The 13,391-nt window shown below is 37.2% G+C and overlaps 1 protein-coding gene across 1 annotated transcript in view; it reads right to left on the bottom strand.

Annotated features, from left to right (window-relative positions):
• The window catches only part of PHLPP1 (PH domain and leucine rich repeat protein phosphatase 1), a 219,534-nt gene that overhangs the window by 186,891 nt on the left and 19,252 nt on the right, over positions 1-13,391 (bottom strand).

The raw sequence follows: 13,391 nt of genomic DNA, 5'->3' as shown, positions 1-13,391 counted from the left end.
CATTCCTGTGTATGAAGTGCCTACTCCAAGCATTGGGGACAGAGCAGTAAATAAAACAGGCAGAGCTTCTGGTCCCATGGTACTTCCATCCCCATCATCAGACTGGAAAGCCAACAGAAAGTGTTAGTAGTACAGTGCCCACTCTAGATTAGCACATACTGTATAAGGCTGCCATCTAAGGCTCATATAAGCACATACCCTAGAAGAAAAACATCATACCACGAATAGCTTTAAAGCATGTACTAGCTGAGATCTAGTTTCTCATTAGTCATAAAATTTATTAGCAAACATCAGCAATGATAAAAAAAAAAAGGTAATGCAAAAATGGGGGAAAACTAATTTACACATTACAGTTTTATCTCAGAAATTATTTTCACAAGGTATGGTAACAAAAATGCTTGGGAATATTACATGAAAATATGACCGGTTTCTCTTTCGTACATTATTTTAATAACCTACTCACTAGCATGCTGGACAATCTCTGGTGCAAGACTTATTTCAAATTTAACTAGAAACATTTTTGATATCTTCCCATAGTAGAAAAGACAACTTTACCTAATTATATACTTAAATGTTATAAAACGTTGCAACACATTATCATTCCTACCTCACCAAAAAACAAAAACAAAAGTTCTGCATTATTTCTCTCAATGAAAACTATTGAATATTCGGTTCTTTGCCTTTACTCCATTCTATTACTTGGTTTCCTCTGTATCCAGTCAAGGACTCCACATGTCAGGAACTCTTCCTACCATATCCCTTAAACACCTGTTTGTTTATGTATTTATCATTTTTAAAAACTTATTTCATGAGCCAGCCCTGATGGCCTAGTGGTTAAAGTTTGGCCCTCTCCACCTCAGTGGCCCAGGTTTGGTTCCCAGGCATGGAACTACACCACTCGTCTGTCAGTAGGCATGTAGTGGTAGCAGCTTACACAGAAGAACTAGAAGGACTTACAACTGTAATATACAACTATGTACTGGGGCTTTGGGGAGGAGAAAATAAAAGAGGAATATTGGCAACAGATGTTAGCTCAGGGCAAATCTTAAAAAAAAAGAATTTATTTCACAGTACAAAACATGGTACAACATGCAGCTACATTCTTCACTTCCCTTTAGTTTTCATCCAGTTATGCAGCCCTGTCTTCTACTGAAGATGTTACAGAGATGTGGGGCTGTTTGATTTTTTGTTTTTCAATTGCATGGCCCATTTCAATAAGAGTCTACTGAGACTACTAGGGATCAGAAACTTGAAATGATACCACATACCCAAAAGTCCTGAAAAAGACACTACATATGTAACTAGAATCTAACCTTGACCACCCCTACCTAATAACTTCTCCATTCCACTTTTCAAGATCTAGGCAAACAAAACTCAAAAAGATGGAATTTCCCTTGGGTTACAGAACCACCATTAACCAAGATATAACAACCTGGCAGTTCAAAACTGACGCACTATTGATTTCCTCTCAAGAAACCATCTGTGCTCATCATTCCTTCATTTATTTTCCACCACCACCAGCCTGTCAAAACAAAAAACAAAACAAAACTCAGATCATTCAGGTTCCCTTCCTTATGTGCATATCTATTTTAAAAAACTGGAAATATAAGCAACAATTCAGCATCTATTGGTAAAAGGTCATATATCCAAAACCAAACCTAAAATAATTCTTTCTTCTTTAAAACTCTGCAGAAGGAGGGGATAAAAAGCACTCCTTGGCCTCTTTATACTCCCCCTTTAGATTTTAAGATGTTCACTTGAACTTCTCTCCTGTCTGTGTCAACTCCCAACTTGACTGCTAATACCACCTTAAGAGCTACTCTTCACCCAAAAAAAAGAGAGAAAATCCTTTAAAATACATTCAGTTGAAGGAAATAAATCCCTTGGAGCACACTGCCATCTATTCTTCCGATGCCTCCTACCCTCATCCGACCTGAAATGCTTTTTCTTGGTGTTTTAGTACTATTTGTAAATAGATGCCAGACGCAGACACAACTTTTCTGTGATTTACTGGGAGTTATCAATCCATTGAGTCACTTGAGAATTTCCTTCATAGCTATCCTCTTGAGTTTGCTTTTTGTTTAGGGTTTTGTTTTGTTTTGTTTTTAAGGAGTAGAGCAGGAAATGGAGGGGAAAAAGAGATCCTCACAGTCCTGTGCCTGCCCCCCCCTTTCCCCTCCCCCCTCCCCCACCCCTAAATGAATGTGAGAACTTCCTGCAGTGAGAACACCATGAATAGGACCTGGCATCCAGACAGGAAAGATAGTACAGGACTATGAATGCTCTGAATAAAGCTTCTATGCAGCCACTAAATTAAAGGAATTCAGGAGCTGCACAAAGGGCCTGGCGATTTAATGGATTCAGTCTTTTATTTTACGTATAATTAGGCAGCATACAAATGAAAGCCTTTCCCAAGGAGCTGGCCTGCACTAACAAGGCCAGATGACTCCCCCCTCCATACTCCCCATTTCTCCCCTTGAGTTGATGCTTTTCTTAGTCTTAGACAAACATTTCAGGAGGAACTTGGCTAGATATAATAATTCAGCCCACCCTTCTCAAGAAGTACAAATTATCTCTTACCTAGAGGTCAAATTCTGAGGTACCTTCAAGTTTCACTGCTTTATAGATTCCCATACAAATGCATTATTTGAGAGAAGTGTTCAGATAGGGAACGACTGCCTCCTTCCCCCCACAAACACTCTACATGCTTCACACTTATTTTTTAACCAGAATAATAATACTAGAAAATGTTTCCAGACCAATTCTGCTTATCAGGATGACGAATAAGTAGTGGGAAAAACTTAGCACACATCTCTAATGCGCTGTTGTGTGAAGAACCAACCCAAGATCCACTCTGGGTCACCTATACGTAAGCCGCAGGACTCGAAAACCCAAAGGCAGTTAACACTGTATCTTCTTTTTACACACAGCTCTCACTCTGGGCACCTGAGCAATCAGGGGAACCCGAGAAACAGGATTTAAAGTGAACAGACACACAGACAATCAAGCCCACAAAATGACCTTTTTTCCCCCCTCTATTGTACTTGAACCCTTTCATTTTCTCTTTCTTTTCATTCTTCTGCCCAGGCCCTCCCCCTAAAATGCAGTGACTTGACAGCTAAAACTTAAAAAGGAGAGGAGGAGGAGACAGTTTTTTGAGATGCAGCAAAAAAAGAAATGTATTAATGAATAGCAGAAGAAAGTAGAGATCCCAATAGCTTACAAAAACCTAAGAAATTCACCCTCCCTACCATTAAAACTGTAGAATACAGACTTTACATGACAGCAGCAAGTCACACAAGAAGCTACAAACATAGGAAAAAGAAGAGAAGAGCAAAAAATGCAAAAGACAAAAATTCAGTAGTCAGAAATCTAAGAGCCAATTTGAATCTGAGCAGAGCTCTGAGAAAAACTATCAAGATATAAGTGGCAGTTTTTCAAGACTGTAAAGGCTTTTTCCTCTACGTAAAACAGAGCGGTTACATTAAATGAACACAAAACAAGTAGGTGTGTGTGTGTGAGGAAAGGTGGAGGGAGAGAGGCAAAGAATGGATGAGAGGGAGGGAGGTAGAGACATTGTCACTAGACTAGGCTAAGATTGGAAGCCTCCTGAGGACATGAACTACTGCCTCATTCACTACTAAATCCCCAGTGAACACACATCTGCACACAGTGGCAATCAACAATTAGCCAAAAGAAAGAAGCTGGAAGATGGGTATTATGGGCTGAACTAGTTCCTCTATAATTCATATGTACCTCAGAATGTGACTGTATTAGGAGACAGGGCCTTTAAAGAGGTATTAGGGTAAAAGCAGGCCATTAAGGTGGCCCTAATCCAATCTGACTGGTGTCCTTATAAGGAGAGGAAATTTGGACACACAAACGAACACCAGCGTCGCAAGTGCACAAAGGAAAGACCACGCGAGGACACAGCGAGAAGAAAGCCATCTGCAGCTAAGGAGACAGCCCTCAGAGGAAACCAAACCTGCCAACCCCTTGATCTTGGACTTCCAATGCCCAGAAGTGCGAGGAAACAAATTCTGTAATTTAAGCCTCTCAGCCTGTGGTATTGCGTTATGGCAGCCCTAGGAGACTAATACAACGGGAAAGAGGGAAACAGGGAAGGACAGAGAAACGGAAAGGAAGATGTTAAGTAGTTAACCAGGTGTCAGCTCTAAGTTTCCAGAAATTTACGCTCTCTGCCATATACTTTTCCACATTGTAACAAATATTTTTTGACAAGAAGTATGTACCTTTCTTTATAACAGTGGTGGGACTAGGGGTCGGGGAGGAGAATCTGTTCTTTTTTTCCAAATTCCAAGAGCTTTGGAGCTTGATAATATGAGGCTATAAAAACTTAAATTCCTTAAAAAAAAGAATCCCCTATACACTTATATATTTAGAGTACCTATACGCCTGAGTTAATCTAAACATGTGCTAACTAAATAAAAGGAATAATGTCTAACTTCAAGGGTAATAAGCAAGAAAGAACAAAAGCCATCAGCCAAAAATAAGACCTACAACAGAAAGTGTCAGAGATAAAGTATTCTAAAGTCTTTGTTTTTTGGTTTTTAAGGAGAGGGTGCTGAAGAAATGGTGATTAACTACAGGCTTTTTAGGTCACATATTCAAGTTAAATATTTTAAAGTAACCAATAAAATAATAAAACAAATTACAAAACTTCCAGATGAACAGAAAGTAAAATGAGAATTAAAGAAAACCTTATCAAGAGAAAATCAAAACCTAAAAAGGTGGGAGGAGCAAAAAATTAACAGTTAATAAATACACCAAAATGTAAATCAACAGACTGAATTTACAGATTCTCAGATTAAATTTTAAGCCTGCTGTATGCGGTTTAGAAGATGGGCAACAAAAACAACACAGAAAGAATGTTAAAGAAAGGAAAGAACGTATATCAAGTATTAACCAAAGAAAGCTCAAATAATCACATTAAAATCAAACAAAATACTCATTAAGGCAAAAGTCACTTTAGAAATAAAAAGTCATTATCTAATAATAAGATTCAGCCAACAAGATTAAAATTCTGAATTTACCTGCAATTTATCAAAATAACCTCAAAATATATAAAGCAAATATCAACTGAATTAAAGGAGGAATTTAATAAATTCACAATCAGTGAGAAAGATTTTAACATATTCTCAATAAACTGAACAGTCAAAAATTAGTAAGACTACAGAAAATCTGAATGATATAACAAGCATGATCTAACAAACATATATAATAGCCAAACAACCCAACAATTAGAATATATGTGCTTTTCAAGCAAACATGGAACAATTATAAAAACATACCAGCCCACAAAATCAACCTCAACAAATACCAAAAAATCAGTATCACACAGGCACCGTGTCTAACAATTATGCCGTAAAATTAGAAATAACGCATTTTAGATTTTAAATATTCTAATATATATATATTTGGAAACACTAAAATGCCCTCCAAAGTGGGTAAAAGGGCAGATTTATACCGTGACAGATGGCAACTAGGCTTTGGATGTTGAACACGTTAGCCTACACAGAAGTCAAAATATAATGATGTACCAAAGTTTAGACAATGTTATAAACCAATGTTACCTTGACAAAAAATTAGTTTTACAAATGCCGTTCAGGGGCCAGCCCCATGGCTGAGTGGTTAAGTTCGTGCGCTCTGCTTTGGCGGCTCAGGGTTCTGATCCTGGGCGTGGACCTAGATAGCACTGCTCATCAAGCCATGCTGAGGCGGTGTCCCAACATGCCACAACTAGAAGGACCCACAACTAAAAAGACATATACAACTAAGTATTGGGGGGCTTTGGAGAGAAGAAGGAAAAACAAAATATTAAAAAAAAAAGAAACAAAAAAAAGCCCTTCAAACTAATTCACAAAATAAAAAAAATCACAGTAAAATTATAAAAATATTTAGAAATGAACTGCCTATCAAATGAAAACTAAAGCACCTCATATTAAAATTTGTGGGATGCCAGTAAAGTGGTATTAGAGAGATATTTATGGTCTGCTGTAGACAGAATGCATGTTTCCCCCTAAAATTCATCTGTTGAAAACTAATCCCCAGTGTGTCGTATTAGAAGGTGAGGCCTTTGGGAGATGATTAGGTCTTGAGGGTGGAGCTCTCATGAATGGTATTAGTGCCCTTATAAAAGAGACCTCAGAGAGTTCCCTCTCTCTTCAGATATATAAGGATACAAGAAGTCAGCAGTCTGTAACCTGGAAGAGGGTTCTCACCAGAACCCAAACATGCTGGCACCCTGATCTCAGACTTCTAGCCTCCAGAACCATGAGAAATAAATTTTTGCTACTTATAAGCCACCAGTCTATGGTACTTTGTTATAGCAGCCGGGAACGGACTAAAATACGATCTTAGAAAAGAAGGGCTGAAGATTAATAAGCTAAGCATCCAACTTTAGTTAGGAATAAAATGAAAGAGAATGCCTAAAAATTGATTAATGAGATTAAAAATAAGAGCATACATTAATTAGCTATGGGGGGAGCGGAACAATGGATTTCAATAAAATCTAACGTTGATTCCTTCAAAACACCAATAATACTTACAAATCCATAGTCAGACCAACAAGAAAGAGAAGGCACATATAAAGAAGACATTGCAAAGGTAGTAGAGATTTCAATAATGTTGAAAAACAAACCTGGAATATTTTCTAGAAAAACACAGCTTCCCAAAGCTGACTCTAGAAGAATTAGAAAACCTGAATATAGCTATAACCATTAGATAAATTGAAACACAAATTTAAAAGCCACCAGACCCAGAAAGTTTAAGCAAGTTCTACCAAACATTCAGGGAACAAACACATAACTCCCATCTTATACAAATGGTTCCAGAAAAAACAAAAAGAGGGAACACTCCCCAATTCACCTTCTGGGGCCAGTACAACTCTGCAACTAAAATAGGGGAAGAACAGTTCAAGAAAGGAAGTTTGAGCCAATTCTACTTGTATAACAAAACATGACTAAATAAAATATTAGCTAATTAAATTCAGCAAGATAATTTTTTAAAATCTCAAGAACACATGGATCATTTAACATTAGAAAATCTAAATACGTAAATTTATCACATTCCACAGAATATAAACACCACCATAAGATCTCTAGGTACAGAAAAATAATCAATAAAATCAATACTCCTTTCATGATTTTAAAAACAAACTTCTCATAACATTCCTAACCTTATAAAGTTTATCAACGAGAAACTTCAATCAAATTAAATGGCAAAATGAATTCCCTTTAAAGAAAGAAACAAAATTCAGAGAAGTCTCCTATCTCCACTTTCTTTCAACTCTGTACTGGAAGTCCTAGCCAGCATGACAAGCAAAAGAAATTACATGTCTAAGACCCGAAAGAAATAACACCACCACCATTCACAAGGGATATGGCTGACTGCACAAAATAATTCAGATATACAAACTACTAAAACGAACAAAAGCTCAGCAAAGCTGATAAATCTAAGATTAAAATGCAAAAATAAATTACACTGCTATGCACCAGCAAACAATTTAAGACTTGAGTCCACCACTTAATAAAAAAAATAACCATAAGCTGTATAGGAATGAATCTCACAAAGCATGTGGCAGGTTACTGAGATCATGATGTGTACACAGGTTTATTTCTTTAAACAAGAGAAAAAACACATGTGAAGCAAAGCCAGCAAAATGTTAAGAGTCAACCCAGTAAAGCTGGGCGGTGGTGACCCAGGAGTTCTTTACATCACTCTCTCAACTTACCTTCAGGCTTGAAATGGCTCACGACAAAATTTTTTAAAAGAAAGAAATACTGCAAAGCTAAAATCATTTGGGCAAAATCAAAATAAATTAATTGCTGTTTAAGCACATCATTCAAATAGTGTTCATCTTACAATTTTCAAAGGATGTATAGGCAATATGTAGAAAACGAAGAAGAAAATCAAATTGCATAAACAAAAGGTAACAACAGCAGGCAAGTGTTAATACCTGAGGAAACTTCACTATACAAAAAATTAGTTTTTCTTCCAACTATCTTCCTCCACCTATTAATATTAAAGCAATCCATTAAGCGTGGCTTATAGTCTTCCCCTTGGGGGCCCAGAAATAAATCCGGCAGTCAGCTATATAGATTTAACACCTCTGACACAGCCTGTCTCTGACACGGTTCATTTGAAATTAGTACAGTACTTCAGTTTCAAATCTTTAAATCATAGTTTTCCTCCAAATTGTAAAGACTCTTATCATAATTTTCCTTTTATATTTATGTAGTAAAGAAATATTGGCTAACATTTACTACCAGTAACTAATTTTTTAAAAACACAGTAACTAAAAGGGGCAACAGTAACATTAAGAATTTTTCTTTTTATCAGGAATTTCTCACAGATTTGGTCCAGTGATTATCATTTCAATATTGAAAGTGCTTTGAAAATGTAAAGCATTCTGTAAATACAGAATGGTGATATTACTATTATCATTGTTGCTCTTGTTAAAATCATCGGCTCAAAAAAAATCCCCTAATATCTGTCAACATTACAGCACTTCTCTGTAATACTCACAACCTCATGTGAAAATACCACATACTTTCAATAAGAGTTTATCACTTCACCCCCCACAAATATGCCACTGAAGGACTCTGAAACTGACACCCCTTACATTTAATAATGCAACTTGTTCCTTTCAGTTCACAATAAAAAATGTAAAATGAGCTGGATTCTTAATGACATGTGAGTTTGTTGATGGTTCAGGGTTATCCAAACTACATTTTCATACATTATCACTAGCTTATAAGAATTCAGACTGTGCTAGAACATGCTACAGGTAACATGTATTTGTTTCTCCTCTTCTTTTACTTATGATAAATTAAATAGTCTTCTGGAGTCAAAGTGTACAGAACTCAACCTCACCCACACTTTTTATGAAAGGCTGTCTGTCAGTAAGCAAGGAAAAGTTCAGGTAGGCTTAACACAAACCAAAAAAAAAAAAACCCAACCTCTCGATTATAATTTTTTTAAGTACGTATTAGTATAACACAAATAAGATTATTAAACTCTAAAACATAACAGAATTTTTAAATGTTTTCAGTAATATCCACATGCCAGGTTTACAAACCTTACTAAATCATAGCAGATACTTCCTAAACTTTCCTCAAGTCTGTGAGCTCTGTCCACGCTGTACCCTTTTCCTTTTTCACACTTGCCGCAAGTCCTTGTTAACAGAGGACATAAACCAAAGGAGGAATTAAAATCCAAATTCTTAGGGGGGCAAAATAGGAAAGCCTAGCTAGTATGTGTTACAAACCACATGTCAACTGAAATCTCTCATTAAGAAATCTATCCCTGACTTACATGTTATTAATGTATGTGATAAATATTTGCAAATCCATACAGTAGTTATTTCTAATATTGTATAGTGTAGTATAACATACCGTAATTACAGTCACTTTCTGATAATACATGCCAATGGAAGAAGCAGAGATAAACAGCACTGAAGCTCAAACATGGATATGCATTACATGATTTTTTCCTCCTCCTATGTTTTATCTGGTAGCTTGTTTACTGCTTCCTTTCCTCCTTCACTCACTCTATAAGAATTTATTGAGTATCTACTAAGTGTCAAGCATTCTGTTAGGTTCTAAAACTATAAACATCAATTTCCAAACGGGTATGAGAATAAACTCATACAATGCACTAAATAAGTCTTACCACAGATACACAAAGTACAATCAGCTGGCACTCTGACTCCTGTCTGAATAAACATCAATTGTTAGAAAGAAAAACAGCTCTAACACCAGCTCAGAGTAAACATGTAGCAAAAAATTAGAAGTTAACTATCATGCATAGAATTTAAGCAACCCCACACAGATAAAAGTAACTCCTGTTGCTCTAAGTCAGGGTTCAGAAGCCCCCCAGCCCTTTGGGACCAGGCAGGAAACCTGCATGAGAGAAGAGCTCAGGGGGACGTGAAGAGGACAGGTACCCTCTGAAGAGAGCTGCCAGCACTCATCAGCTGTACCTGCAGGCATTGCCACAGAAGCCCAGTATGCTCAGATGTTCTGATTAAAAAGAGAAAGAAAAAAAAGAAATTTTGATTTTAATAGGAAACTTTACAATGCTTAACTGATAGCAATTCATTTAAAAATATTTCAAACTGTGTCCACCAAATAAAACAGGTCTGTGAGCCACGTGCAGCACATGGGCACCAGTTTGGAGCTCCAAGTCCTCCAAAAGATGATCCAACTTAAGTCTCCCGATCAAGATAGTAAAAGTCAAGCAAAATTCAAAAGAAAAAAAAATACCAAAAGTATATACCCAAACTTTAAATGTACTCCTGTTAACACCACAGGATGTCTGTAGTCACAAAAATCCAGACTGTGGGAGACTCTACAGAACGGATAACCTGGTTTTTTCAACAACTATATTGCAAGAGAAAGAGAGGAAGAGGGCAAGGGTGGGAGAGAGAGAAGGATAACCTAAAATTAAAAGAAATTTAAAAAACATAAAACCAATCACAAGATAGGGAACACATTTGGGTCATAATTCAAACTAAAAATTTAAGACAATTGGAAATATGAACAGTGACTAAATATTTGTTGAAAATTAGGAATAGGGTTAATTTCTTTACAGTAACAGAGTTACGGTTGTTTTCAAAAAGAGTGCTTATGTTTTAGAGATACTTAAGTACAAAGAAATTTATAGGTAAAATGATATGATGTCTAGGATTTGCTACAAAATAATCAGGTAGAAGGGGCTCAAGATGAAGCAAGACTGGCCAGGAGGAAGTAATTGCTGATGCTGGGAAACGACTACCCAGGAGTTTGTGACACTATTTTGCCTACCTTTTAAAACGTTTTTAAATTTTCCATAAGTAAAAAAATCCTAAAATAAAAAAATTTTTACCTCTTTCCTGTTTACTATCACTTGATTTTATCAAAAGTAGGAAAACAATTCAAAAGATAAAGACCAAGAGAGGGGAAAAGGAGAACAGAGAGTAATCACTTCAGTACTAACTATAAAGAAACTAATTAACCTGCCCTTAATTGAAAAATAATTGACTTTGTGCACAAATGACCCCAGGACCTCTCTCATTTATGGATAAAAATGTACAAAAAAGAAATCCTATGCCAGCATAATCTCATTGAATGTCCCCCTAACAGGACATAAAAATTGTAATGCTGTATTCCAACTTCATTAAAATGGAAGTCGGCTGCTAAAGTGCCAAGAGAACAAACTGAGTTGGTGTTTTTTAATTTCCTCAGTCAAACATGCTTGATGTTCAGCATGGCTCATCATTGCCGGGGGTGAGTTAGGGGAAGACGGAGTATACAACAGGGAATGTTTATATACTCATTCAACGAGAAGTACTAATTTTTCTTTTCTAAGAAAGGCAAAATGTGTGGGTGGGGCAAAAAGAGGGTAAAACAAAGCTTTCTGTAAAAACGAATGTGAGGCCGGTAAAAGGTTATGCCTTTGTTATCAGACCATGGCCCACTAATTTGGGAGCATCTCGGTTCTCAGTGCACAGTCAGTGTGGCTGGGTAAAGAACTAGGTGGCTTGGGAGAGCTAGATAGATGAAGAAGGTACATGTAGAGAGCGTATATAGGAAGGGGAGAAAAGGAGCTGTTCTGAGTGTGTCCAGAACAGAAGGCTCAAGCGAATACAGAAAAGACAGAGTTACTTTTATCCTCCCTCTATCCCTCCTATTGATAAGATGAAGCTATAAAATGATAGTTATGGCACCTGTCCTTGCAAAAGACAAATCTAAATAATGTTTGACAACCCAATGGAATGATTTCCTATTATTCTTAAAATTAATTCCAAACACTAACTGTGGCCTATAAGGCCCTCACAGCCAGACATAACCTGGAGGGCATATCTACCTATTTTGTATTTAACTTAAAGGGGGGAAAAAACCTTTAATGAGCAAATCACTCTGATGTCGGCAGAACTTGGCCCCAGATGACACACACCCACCGTCCAGCCCTGACTATTCCTCCAGCCTCGCCTTGTAACACTCTCACTTCACCACACTCACAGTGGGCCTTCCCCGAGGTCCTTAAACATGCTGGGCTCCCCACCTCAGGGCCTTCACACATACCATTCCCCCACGTGGAACACTCTTCCACACGCCCTAGACCCCAAGCCCCTAAACCACTATTTATGCTCAGGTCTCAGCTTAAACGACAAGGATTCACTGCTATAGAAATACATATTTTTCCTCAGTGGCACACATCACAATTACTATACAAGTATGTGTTTGACAAGTCTCCTCCTTGCTGTGAAGTCACAAGGACAGGGACCGTGTTTGTCTTGTTACAGACTGGCATGTAGTAGGCATAAGGTTCAAGAACTATTTGTAAGAAAGGGAGACGGGAGAGCTCTCCCTGTACAGTCTTACTCTGCCGTTTAATGATTATGTGTCCTTGTGCAATTTGGCTTAAGCTTCTGAAAAGGCAGAGGATCCGTCTGACTCATCTTCCCCCAACCTTCAAAGCACCTTGTGTTTTTGGAAGCAAGCACTCTACAACTGTGTGAATTGACTAAGTAGATGAGAAAAAAAGACAGTATCCCATATAAAGACAGTTTCTGTTATACTGATCAGTGACTTTTGAACATAAACAAAATTTTGTGCCAACAACTGCCAGCCCAATAAATATAAAGTTCCTAAGGGAATAAAACAAGAAAAAAATACATAAAAACAACTCTACTCCCATTCTACTAGGCTCTCCAAATCAAAAGCAAAGCTCTTTTTTTTCCCTCCAATATTACGAGTTTGGCAATTTACCATGTTTGATATGAAGAGTTAACAATTACGGTTCTTTCTCAAGAGTTTCTATCCTATGCCCTGAAACATCTTTATTAGAAATTTACAGAAACTAACTTTTCAACTGAATATAATACTTCAGTAAATATTCAGGCAATTATATTCTTAAGAAAGACCTAACTGCTAGTTTTTCATTTGCTTCAGTAACGACAATTTGAAATCTCAGCATCTAGCCCAGTACTTAGCACAAAACAGAAATTCAATGCTTACTACAATCAACAAGAGGAAAAACAATAGGTTTAACATGGTTTCTTTCTGTCTTTTTTTTTTTTTTAGGAAGATTAGCCCTGAGCTAACATCTGCCACCAATCTTCCTCTTTTTGCTGAGGAAGACTGGCCCTGAGCTAAGATCCGTGCCCATCCTCCTCTACTTTATATATGGGACGCTGCCACAGCATGGCTTGATGGGCGACGCATTGGTCCATGCCTGAGATCCGAGCTGACAAACCACGGGCTGCCAAAGCAAAACATGTGAACTTAACCACTGCTCCACTCAGCCAGCCCCTAACATGGTTTCAAATAGTATTTATTATTTAACAATGATTGTCCCCTATACAATTTGGTTTATATCTATCTAAA

Source organism: Equus przewalskii, chromosome 7 (assembly GCF_037783145.1).
Source record: "Equus przewalskii isolate Varuska chromosome 7, EquPr2, whole genome shotgun sequence".
Taxonomy (NCBI): Eukaryota; Metazoa; Chordata; class Mammalia; order Perissodactyla; family Equidae; genus Equus; species Equus przewalskii.
Note: the sequence above shows the minus strand (reverse complement) of the source record. Positions and strands in the feature narration are given on the sequence as shown.